At 40.1% G+C, this 8,185-nt stretch overlaps 1 protein-coding gene across 2 annotated transcripts in view; it reads left to right on the plus strand.

The window, feature by feature from the left end:
- Nucleotides 1-2,163: 2,163 nt before the first annotated feature.
- Nucleotides 2,164-8,185, plus strand: part of LOC143035876 (uncharacterized) — a 356,485-nt gene continuing 350,463 nt past the window's right edge. For both annotated transcript variants that reach the window (XM_076202989.1, XM_076202987.1), the window contains exon 1: nucleotides 2,164-2,918. The gene's annotated coding sequence lies outside the window, so the exon portion shown is untranslated. The remainder of the gene's footprint in view (nucleotides 2,919-8,185) is intronic.

The raw sequence follows: 8,185 nt of genomic DNA on the forward strand, positions 1-8,185 counted from the left end.
CACTTCCAAATTAAATCTACTTCCTGACAGTTTGATACCATTAAAGTAATCAAATCTAAATGCATAATTATGATATAAAGTCAATATATGTTTTCTTATCCTAAAACATATTATTAATGATACATAAAACACAAATAAATTGTAATGCGAATACTTTAATGTCGGATACCTTACCTTTGAAATTGGTAAAGTAGGCTTGAGGCCTTTGTAAGTCTGAGAGTTTGTCAGTCGAATATTCGAGAAGCGTCTGCACTTCCGTAATCTGAAAAACCTGACCCATTCACTTCGGATATGAGGAGAAGAGGGGTCGCATTCCATAGAGGCAGAACAATATGATAATATTCAATCTCAAGTTTAATGATTCACTTGAACAAACACCAAAGTAATATTTTCTAATGTTTCCGGTCATCTAGGTAAATGGTTTATGTGTATATGTTTGTTTATTTATTTTATTTTTTGTCACTTTTTTTGTTTTTGTTTTGTTATTTCTGTATTCGATGTCTCGGTATGATCCGAAAGTATACCGGCACGCTCTGACGCTGTAAGCTGTTTGAATACAATGTAATCTGATGTAATCTCCATTACATAAGGATGAGCCTCCAGCAGGAAGACAAGGTTATGCCCTAACAGAAAGCAGAATATATATATATATATATGTATATAATATATATATATATATATGTATATATATATAAATATATATGTGTGTGTGTGTGTGTGTGTGTGTGTGATTCACCATCGTCTTGGATCACGTGTTGGACTCGTGATCGACAGCTATTTCCCTCTCGGAAGAGAACTCAGAGCTCGTATATGACCGATCTATTGGTAATGCTGTGACCTTACACGAACACACATACCCAACTCCCCACCCACGAGAGTTGGAGTAACAACCCGCAGCGCAGGGATACTGTAATCATTTCAGCCCTGGGCGGGATTCGAACCCGGACCTCCGTAGTGGCAGCCGGGAATTCTACCAACTGCGCCACTAGTTGTGTGTGTATGTGTGTGTGTGTGTGTGTGTGTGTGTGTGTGTGTGTGTGTGTGTGTGTGTGTGTGTGTGTGTGTGTGTGATAATAGAACATAAAAAATGAAATTATTGTAAAATTAGATGTAACTGAAACAGATAAACAATAACCATAAAGCGAACAGGTTATCTTAACCTCCCACGTGCCTCGTAATCTTCTTGCAATCGAGTTACGCCAACTAATCCACAGGATTAACAATTCACATCGTGACAACACTTCATATACACAGATATATTCATTCATCATATTCAATAACTATTTCATCACAGGGAATCTTGAATATACCAAATTAGGTTTAAAAAGGAATTAGACAAGAACTGGTTCATCAATAGAGTGGTTAACGAATGGAATAGACTTAGTAACTAAACCAGGTAGTGATCACTGAAATGAAACATTCCTCGACACAGTCGTGAATTACGTGTTGGACTCGTGATCGACGACTATTACCTTTGCGCATGAAAGTCCAGAGCTTATGATGCGCTAATTATGAGGACTCGAATTTTTTCAAAATTGCCTTCGCGATGCAAATAATTGGTCTGTCATTGTAGGAGTGCCCCTGTTGGTCAAATGACGTTGCTATTCCACGCAAGCACGAAGGAGGAATGGGGCAATGACCAGCCTATCCTGTAGGCATACAAAAACACGCGAAAGAAGCATTGGTCGCGTGTGTTATGAGACACTGTTGACGCCAAGGAAAATTCTGGACGTTGTCTCGCGTATCTTCCACAAAGGACCCTGATAAGGTTGTGTGTGTGCGTGTGTGTATGTGTATGTGTGAGATGACGATCGTAGGCGTGATGGGCGTGGGTGTGCGCATGATGATTGTGGGCTGCCGCGCCCATGGTATGATTGCGCCCTTCTCTGCCACACCACTGGACCGGGCAAGTGGCTGTCATTGCATTAGCTGCCAGACGTAGAAGCATAGCAGATCGCGTGCGCCCGATTGTCAAAGAATCAGTATTCTCTTACGAAATAAAAATATATTATCGATGTGACGTTTTTGTACGTTGATGTGTCAGCTGGACTGTGTGACAACAAAGGAGAGAAAAGAGGCGATATGTTTTGAGTACGACATGTCGCGTGCACCCCGGCATCGTCGCCAGCCAACCATCTGCTTCAGTTTGTTTATTCTGCAAGTGAGAGGAGGGATAGGATTGTCTTTCTGGTTGCTGGCTCGTGAGGGGAACGTGGCGTGTCGCGTGTCACATGTCTCAGAGTCACGTTGTGTCATACAAACAACCTTTCTGCCACTCAAGGAATAGTGCCAAGAATAGAATTGCGTCATCGACTGTGAAGGTATAGGTGGACTGAAAAGAAGTTGTCGCTCACTGAAAAAAAAAAATGCACTGAACTTTGGATAGTGAACTGAATACCCAACACTCGTTACTACAGACAAAACAAAGGAAGGGTAATGGTGAATTACACAAGAGAAGGAGAAAAGAGTGAAAAGACGAAGTTGAATTAATAAAAAAAAAGGAAAAATAATTTAAAAATAGACAACCCTCCTCCCCCGTCCCCATATAACATACGAATGTGGACTCAAGAATCCGCGTTGATTACTTTGGACATAAAATCCAGTTTCTAAACGTCACATCCAGGTGTGACGGCATACTCCAGCGTCACACGTCACTGTCACGTCACCAAGAACCACGTGTCGTCACAACCCTGGCAGAGTGTCCTTCCTGTAGAAGACTAAAAAAGAAGAAGAAGAGGAGGAGGAGGAGAGGTCGTCACGAAGAAGAGGAAGAAGACGGAGGAGGTGAAGAGGAGGCGAGGAGGAGGGGGAGAGGCAGGAGGAGGAGGTCACCAAGGTTACAGCTGGGATTCCCAATTCAGGCGGCAACTTGGAGCTGTACCAACTAGGCCGGAATTGTACTCAAGGCAGCCTAACAGGTACGAGACAGAGCCGGACACGAAGTCTTTAGTTAAAATTCCAGAATCACCCAAACACGGATATCTAACATGAAACTTCCTTTTTCCAATAGCTCCTAACCCTAATCTGATCTAGCCTAACCTAACCTAATCTGTCATAACCATTTCACAGAAAAAATAGATCTTTCAAATGAAAAAAAGGAAGAAGTGTTTGCGTGATACTGGAATAGAATCACCGCGGTCGATAGTGTGAAGGGTGTACTTGTCCTTGTATGTGTGTACTTACCTCAAGCTCATCGTCCCCATTTTATATTTTTATCTGGCTTATTACTTATTTTTCTATCTCTTCTTAACTTCGGTGGAGTTAGTACCGGATACATTAGCCAGCCGGACATTTGACACCACCAATCCTCCACTCCTCTTCTTCACATCCCAATTCCTCCCTATTACCTTTCTTTTTCTCTTCCTCTTCCTCATATTGTTTGTCATTCTTTTTTTCCTTTCTTCCTCCTCCTCCTCATCATGTATCTTTCATTTTCACTATTTTTCCTTCTTTTTCTCCACCCGGAAATCCATTTCTTGCTTCACATCTCCTCCACTGCCTCGAATCATCTTGATTGTGACGACACGGCTGCAAGGAGAAAAGATGAACGAGATCATTTTCTTCGTCACACAATCTATGTCTTCATGAAAACGTGAAGGGAATCTTGTAGAAATCGTTCAGTACACAACAGATACCTTGAGTCTTAAAGGTACATTTTGATCAATGCGATTATCGCTCAACGATGATCGTTCATGATTCAACGATGATCGTTCATGATTCAACGATGCTCGTCAAACCAACCCATTGTTTTTAGCGAGTAGCGGCAGCAAAACAGCCCCATCATTAAAAAAAAAAAAAAAAAAAGTGCTCTAGACAATCGTTTGACGATCATCGTTGAGCGACAATAGTACCGAGCGAAACGTTTCCTAAGTAATTATAAAAACGGAGGATTTTTTATTTATTTATTTGTCAAGACCTCAGTAAGAAAGTGCTGTCTCTCTTTCCCTTCTGCCCCTCTCCCCATCCTCTTTCCACGTTCTGTTATCACTTGTGCAGTTCTTATCAGCATGTAAAAGCTTTGAGATTCATGCGAGATGGATCTGTGATTACGTACCTAGTGACGTCACGCTTATCTAGTGACGTCACTCTTGCTTGAGTGACGTCACGCTTGCCCGTGTGACGTCACATTTTCGTGATTTGTTTGTTTTGTTGACGCCATCGCTGCTTCTTCTTCTTCTTTTTCTTCTTCCTCGCCAGCTGAAAGCAACCTTACGGCCCAGGAGAGCAGAAAAAATGTTGAAGGTAAAAAAAGAATAGATAATATAATTACTTTTTTCTGTAATCGGCAGCAGAATTGTATCTCGTGCATCGCCGACACTGGATAGTGTTGTATAAACAGACAACTGCCACATGTAACATTATTGTAATTATTGTTATTATTATCATTCCCCGTGTGTATAGAACATCGCTACTCGAGCCGGAGGTTGAGGCAAGTTCAGGTGAACAGGGTTGCCGGTCATCCGGGAACTAGGTGACCGGCGACGTCACAGTGGTTCTCAAACGGGGGTCCGCGGACTGCCAGAGGGTCTCCGCAGAAACTCCCAAAGGTTTCGCGGAGTTGAATATGTTACAATTAATATTGTCATGACAGTTTTTTTCATGATTACCCAGCGTGCCTTAATCAAGATGACCATTCTTATATATATATATATATATACATATATATATATATATATATATATATATATATATATACATATATATATATATATATATATATATTTTTTTTTTTACCGGGATAATTGCGTCTCTCAGAATGTGGTGATGATTTTTATAATATACGTTTCTATCCCCAAATACTTAGGAAAAGTGACTAGATCCTATCTGATCCCGTATAAAGAGGCCCCATGAATATACAGTCGATGTATAGGTTGAGAAACACTGGGCTAGGGAACCGTACCCAGTACCGCAGAGTCGTCTGGTCGTTAGTATCACCTGGGTCACATAAGCTCACTCGTTCTTCGGGTGCCCTATGGTCGCCTTAGTTTGGTCTGTGCTGCGTCGCCTGTGTGGTCTTTTTATGGAAAATACGTATTTGTGACGTCACTGATGACAATGGCGGCAATTTTCTAACGTCACTGATGTAAATGGAGCAAAATATTGTGACGTCATTGATGGAAATGGCGCCAAATATCGTGACGTCATTTATGAAAATTACGCCTAATGTTGTGACGTTACTGGAAAAGCGGCAACTATTGTGACGTCACTGGTGGGAATGGAACCAAATATTGTAACGTCACCAATGGAAATGGCGCCAAATATTGTGGTGTCATTGATGGAAATGGCGCCAAACATTATGACGTCATTGATGGAAATGGCGCCAAATATTATGACGATACTGATGGAAAGGGCGCCAAAGATTGTGACGTCATTGATGGAGATTGCGCCAAATATTGTGACGTCACTGATGAAAACGGAACAAAATATTGTGACGTCATAGAACGTCATAAAACATAATCGATGACGTCACCAAGGAGCTGCCCTGGTGAATTCCGCACTCGACTGAAAACATGGGAAGAGGGTTGGGTCTCGTCTATAGTCCCTGCGCTTGAAGAAGTCCGTTCAGGGTGTGGCGTACGTCGTGAGCCATTCTGCCAAGTCAACCTTGCGTTGAGCAAGAGTGGGAGTGTCTGATGAGCAAAGAAGGGAGAAGGCAGAAGATAGGAATGAGTGGAGAGTGGCCGTGTATAGATGATGCTGTTATGCAAGAAAGGGAGGGACGGGTGCTTATGTGTGGATGATATTCAGGACGCAGCCCGAAGGGATTTCTTCCCGTCTTCTCTTTTTCTGCATAAGGGGACGGAGAGGTGGGGGGGCGGTCGCCAATTAAGTGAAGTGGCCTTGCTATAGATGTGCTGTGTCTTGCTGCATTGCTTCTGACCCGGGGCAGTGGGCGAGATATAGGGATGACCCATCATCCAGAAGGAGCTAAGATGAGAGAGAAGAAGGGATGGTGGAGAAAAAAACTCTTAGTATATATATATATATATATATATATATTGGCATCCATGTCATGGACCAAAAAGACTTTTTTTCTTGTTACAATTCGTACTTTTTCCACTTATCTACATAAACTCAGATGTACTACAACTCATTCCTCAATATGCAGACGGAATACTGAGCGTGGTTTCTTGCATTGTTGTCGCCTTGCAAATGATAAGATTTCTTCTAGACAGCATTTGTTGATAGTTATCATCAGCCTCGGTCCGTATATCATCTCCGTTTCTCTCTACTCCCCCCCCACACCCATTTCTCTCCCTACCCTCCCCACCCCCCACTCCCCCCATTCCCCATACTCCACCCACTTTGATGCATATCTTGTTTGTCAATGAGACAGTCTTGGGTTGGTGGGGGTGAACGGGATGGGGGTGGGGGGAGAAGGGGCGTGGTAGTCCCATCCTTCCAACCCTCTCCCCCCTCTCCTTCTCCCTCTCATCCCATCCCCCTCCTTTTTCTCCCCCCCCCTTTCTCCTTGTCCCCTCCCCTCTCCCTCCCCCTCCCTCCCTCCCTCCTCACACGACATAAACCCCCAAATGATGTTATAGTATTTTTTTCTCTTATACTTTTGGAAGAGTCAGTTTCAATTACACAAGTTATACTCTATTTTTCTTTGTCTCTAAATGTTTACTTGAGTTTATTAAACTTTTTGTTGAATTTATGATCAAATCCTTGGTGTGATAGGCACGATGTACTACGAGATTTTATAAAAAATTATAAATAATGATCTCTATTCTTTCCTCTGTCAAAAGAGTTGAACCAGAAGTAATTAAGTCGCCCGAAGATGGAGTGAACGAAAGGAAAATGATCAACAGGTACAAAACAAGTCAGACAAAGAAAAATCTATGAAGATGTTTACCTCGAGGGAATTTACGGTGGTATTCTTAAAAAAATTCTTTCATTATATAAATCTTTCCCTTCCAAGGATTTATATAAGGATTTTTTTTAGAATACTACCGTAAGAATCTTACGGTAGTATTCTTAGAAATATTCTTTCCTTATATAAATCTACCCCTTCCAAGGATTTATATAAAATTTATATTAGGAAAGATTTTTTTTTTAAGAATACCAGCGTAAGAATTTTACGGTGGTATTCTAAAAAAAATCTTTCCATATATAAATCTTTTCCTTCCAATGATTTATATAAGGAAATGATTTTTTAAGAATACCACCGTTAGAGGCGGCCGTAATAAATAGAATAAAAGAAAAAAATATATATACTATTAATAATAATAATAATAATAATAATAATAATAATAATAAATAAACAGAAAAAATATATGAATAAATAAAATAAAAATAAAATAAGAACAAATAGATAAATAAAATAAGTAGGTTCAAAGCTGTCGCGTGACAGGAAGTTCGATGTTCATGTTGTTAATGAATACTCAAATGAGCCTTAAGCACACGTCGTGATTCAGCGGATCACCTCGCATTTATCATTTCTATTAATTATCAATCATTACTTATTATATATTATAATTTTATTATTTATTATTAGTATTATCAATTATTATTGTTGTCATTATTGTTATAATTATTATTATTATTATTATTAGTATTATCACTATCAATATTATTAATATTATTATTGACCATTATTATTAATCAGTACTATCACTATTGTTGGTATTTGCGTTGCATTAATGTGGAACGTATATATATATATATATATATATATATATATATATATATATATATATATATATATATACATATATATATATATATATATATATATATATATATATATATATATATATATATATATATATATATATGCACATATACACACACGCACACACAGTTTCCAGTGTTCGCTCTTCCTCTCCGGGGTTTAGCGTTCTGTTCCGCTGCTTATTCCGTTCCGTTGTGCTACTTGACGTTCCGTTCCTTTCCAGTGCTTGGCGTTCCGTTCCATTTCGGTACTTGGCGCTCCCTTCCGTTCCGTTACGGTACCTGGCGTTCCGTTCCGTTCCTGCATTTGGCGTTCCGTTCCGTTCCATTTCTCGGTAACTCTCTTTTCCGTTCCATGGAACGTTCCGCGCGGTTTCTTCCCGTCCACTTTCCTTGTCGCTCAGGTGGCATCCGATGGCCGTGGTCATGACCAGCTGCGTCCAGATGGTGAGCGCTGAATATATTCTTGGTTTAATTTTTCGTTATCCATTTATTTGCTGATTTTTTTTTT

This window comes from Oratosquilla oratoria, chromosome 19 (assembly GCF_046742065.1).
Source record: "Oratosquilla oratoria isolate Oo_2021 chromosome 19, ASM4674206v1, whole genome shotgun sequence".
NCBI lineage: Eukaryota > Metazoa > Arthropoda > Malacostraca > Stomatopoda > Squillidae > Oratosquilla > Oratosquilla oratoria.